Here is a 4,149-nt window from a genome sequence, read left to right as displayed (position 1 = left end):
AAAATTTTTTCCTTTGTCTTACACTCCATTGCTTTTAAAATTTCCTTTCTATGTCTCTGTTTTAGTTCGCTGTCCCTATTTTTTTTCCTTTAATTCCTTAATGCTGTGCTTTTAAAATGGTCTTTCTATGTCTTCTTTTATCCAGTAACTGTTTCTATTTTTTAATTCTTTCCTGTCTGTCATGAACTGCATTGCTTTTAAAATTTTCTATGTCTACTTTTATGTAGTTCCCTGTCCCTATTTTTCAATTTTTTCTCTCATAATTCTTTTACTTTTCAAATCTTTTTTTCTAGGTGTACTTTTATCTTGTTTTCTGTCCCTATTTTTAATTTTTTCCTGTTTACTGTATCTTGTTGCTTTTAAAATTTCTGGTTTATGTCTACTTTTATCAAGATGTCACTCCCTTTTTTAAAATTTTCCTGCCTGTCCTGTACCCCATCTCTTTTAAATTTTCTTTCTTTATCTATTTTTAGCCAGTTTGCTGTCTTTATTTTTTAATCCATTCTAGTATGTCCCGCACCCAGTTGCTTTTAAAAATTTCTTTCTATGTCTTTGTCTGTCACGTCTCAGTTTCTCAGGATGACAACTCAGGTTTGCCGATTCCCAGGTCAGGATTAGAGTGAAACAACACCAGGGATCCTTTAACTCACAAGACTCAACTTTATTTGCTCATCACAAAAATTGGCATGAAACTACATCAGTAAACTCTGTAACCTGTGCTAACCCTGCATCACCAAACATATACTACAGGCCTTGCTTATTTTTGGATCAGTTAAGGGAAGACAGTAAGGAGACCCCTTCTGTCGAGTCATGAGGTTCAGAGCAGACCCCTTTGCTTTCTAGACTCCTTCTCACAGAGGAGCCTAGGGGCAGCTGGATCCACTCCTAGTCCCAGACTTGGTCAGCGGTTTATGTCTACAGGGATAAGATGTAGGGATTACAGAAAAGGAAAAAGAAAGATGGAAACAAGACAGAGAGAGAGAGAGAAGAGAAAGATTTCACCAGTCCTGGGTCCAGCATTGGTTCAGTCAGCTGAGGGGTCCAGTCCCAGTGGGCTTGCACACTTGGGGCTTCAGTTTGTGTCCTTTTATCCTCCTTGCCCCTCATTCGGGCAGGCACTCGAACTTATTAGGCTAATTAGGTGTCATGAGCAGTTTGTGAGCCTTTGGGACTTGGGAGTCGTTTGCGGGGTAACTTCCCCTTCCCTGCAAACACGATCTTTTGTCATGTATGGTGAGCTGTCCTGCTCAGCATATCAGAACAGCCTGGTGAATTGCCCTGCTCAGCATATTGGAACAGAACAGGGAGCTGTGCACCCTCTGGCATTCCTCCCCCTCCTGTTGCTGATGGGTGCTGATCTGCTTCTTTTCACCTGTGGTTCCTTGCTATGCAGGGTTCGTTGTTATGCAGAGTCTGTTGTTAAGCAGAACTTGCCCCACCACAATGTTTGAGACATTAACTCTTTCAGCCTCTCACACCACCTGTTTAGGGGTTTTTGCTATTTTAAATTTTTTTCTTCTCAATGCCTTCACTTTTGAATTTTGTTTCTTTGTTCACTTTTATGTATTTTTCTGTCTCTATTGTTTCCTTTTTTCCTATCTGTTCTCTATGTTATGACTCTTAAAATTTTCTATGTCTACTTTTATCAAGATGTCTAACCCTATTTTTTTATTTCCTGTGTGCTGTTGCTTTTATTTTTTTATCTACTTTTATCCACTTCACTGTCTTTATATTTTATTCTAGTCTGTGCTGTGTAATTTAAAAATGCTGTCACTTTTAAAATTTTATTTAGCTTGACGTTCCTGTGTTTTATTTTTTCCTTTATTTTCTTAATCTTGTTGCTTTTTAATTTTTTTTTCCTACATCTGCTTTTATCTACCTCCTGTCCCTACTTCTTAATTCTTGTCTGTTGGTGTCCTGGTTTTGGCTGGGATAGAGTTAATTTTCTTTCTAGTAGCTGGTATAGTGTTATGTTTTGGATTTAGTATGAGAAAAATGTTGATAACACACTGGTGTTTTCAATTGTTGCTAAGTAGTACTTAAAGCAAGTCAAGTATTTTTCAGCTTCTCATGCCCAGCCAGCAAGAAGGCTGGAGAGGCACAAGAAGTTGGGAGGGGACACAGCCAGGACAGCTGAGCTAAACTGGCCAAAGGGATATTCCATACCTTATGATGTCATGCACAGTATATAAACTGGGGGGAGTTGGCTGGGGATGGGGAGCTAGGGGCAGGGATCACTGCTTGGGAACTAACTGGGCATCGGTAGGCGAGTGGTGAGCAATTGCATTGCACATCACTTGTATTGTATATTATCTCCAAGTATTATGTGTTGTGTATTATTATCTCCAATTATTATTATCTTCCTTTCTGTCCTATTAAACTGTCTTTATATTAACCCACAAGTTTTACTTTCTTGGTTTTTGTCGTCCCCCCCCCCCCCCCCCCCGATTCTCTCCCCTAACCCACTGGGTGGTGGTGGGAGTGAGTGAGCGGTTGCTTAGTTGCTGGCTGGGGTTAAACCACAACAGTTGGGTAGGTTGTCAATTTTAGAATTTTCTTTATGTCTCCATTTATTTAGTTTGTTGTCCCTATTTTTAATTTTTTTTCCTCCTTTAATGCCTTCCTTCTTGAATTTCTTTTCTATGTCTATTTTTATCTAGTTTTCTGTCCCTATTTTTAAATTTTTCTCCTGTGCCTTGTACCCTTTTGTTTTTTTTTAAATTTTCTTTCTATGTCTACTTTATTTTTTGGGGGCCTCTTTTCTTGGTTCATCGTCAGGCTTTAGAGGGTCTCCTCGGCACGCTTTTATCTCTGGGGTGTAATTTGCACCCCTCTTGGTTTGTCAGAACATTGCCTCTTCCTCAGAGCAGTCTTTTTGTCCTCTCTTCCATCTCGCTTGCCTCCAGCAGGTCAGTCTCCCTCATGATACCTGTACCACATTCAAATCTCCTCCCAGTATCTTTGTGCCCTCGAGCCTTCTTCTGTGTCTCTGTATACCTCAGTACCCCACTATATCTGTCACAATGCTTCCTGTGAGCATCCTTCTGTTCCATCACTATCCTTGAGTTCTGTAGCAGGCTTTGTTTTTTTTCTTATTCAGAGACAACTCTTCCTGAGGCTTTCATTGTGCCCCAGAGCACTCTTACCTTATTCACTGCTATCTTGGATGTCTCCATTCAGTCGCTCATCCCCTGAAGACATCTGTACGTTGCTGGGACACCTTCTTGAGTTTTGCATTGTGTCCCAGAGCTGCCTTCTGTCTTTCACTCTCGGCACCCTTCTCCCATCATCATGCCTCCTGAGGCCATCCTTGTGCCCCACAGCCCTCTTTTGGCTCTGTTGTGCACTTTGCACCCTTCTCCCTCCCTGAGAACCTTTCCTGATGCTATCTTTCATCTCCAGAATGCTCATGTTGTCCTCTATGCTAGCTAGGATACCTCTGTTCAGTCCCTAGTCCCCTGAGGACATCTGTAGTCTGTTCAAATCCCTTCTGGACTTCTTCATCATGGCCTTGAGCCTTCTTTTGCCTGTCCCTCTCAGAAGCCCTTTGCTACTGTCACAATGTCTCCCGAGGTCTTAGATTTTCCCTGCAGCACACTTTTAGCTCTGTAAGCCCCCTTTGGACTCATTTTGTTGCAATTACACCTCTCTGGTACTGAAAAGCCGGTCAAAGAAACTCTCCAAGACTTGTTTTGGAGTTTTAGAAAGCGGGCATTCTTTATTGAAGCACTGGATGCACGGGGGATATTTCCACCTAGCGAGCATACCACAGCTTTAGCACAAACAGGTTATATAGAATAACTAATGGCATATTAATCAGATTAGTATACGTATACATAAAAATGATTATAACTGATTATCGTAGTACTGCCTACATCCGATCATGCGCAACGAAGGATCCATTTGAGGCAAAGGGCTGCTTTTACAACCATGGACGCATTTGAAGTTCTTGTTGGCTGTCCTTGAAGTCTTTATTCTTGTCCTTGTTCTTTGATCTTGAAGCTTAACGCAATTTCAATCACATGCGGTCAGTTTCAGCATTGTTCTCATCTAGCGTACAGGAACATCTAGTCATAAGAGCAAAGAACTGCAAAACTTATGAATAATTACTAGTTAATCACTTGACTACAGTTTTGTAATTATGTCCCC

The sequence above is a fragment of the Haliaeetus albicilla genome, chromosome 6 (genome assembly GCF_947461875.1).
Source record: "Haliaeetus albicilla chromosome 6, bHalAlb1.1, whole genome shotgun sequence".
NCBI lineage: Eukaryota > Metazoa > Chordata > Aves > Accipitriformes > Accipitridae > Haliaeetus > Haliaeetus albicilla.
This window is presented reverse-complemented; position numbering follows the sequence as displayed.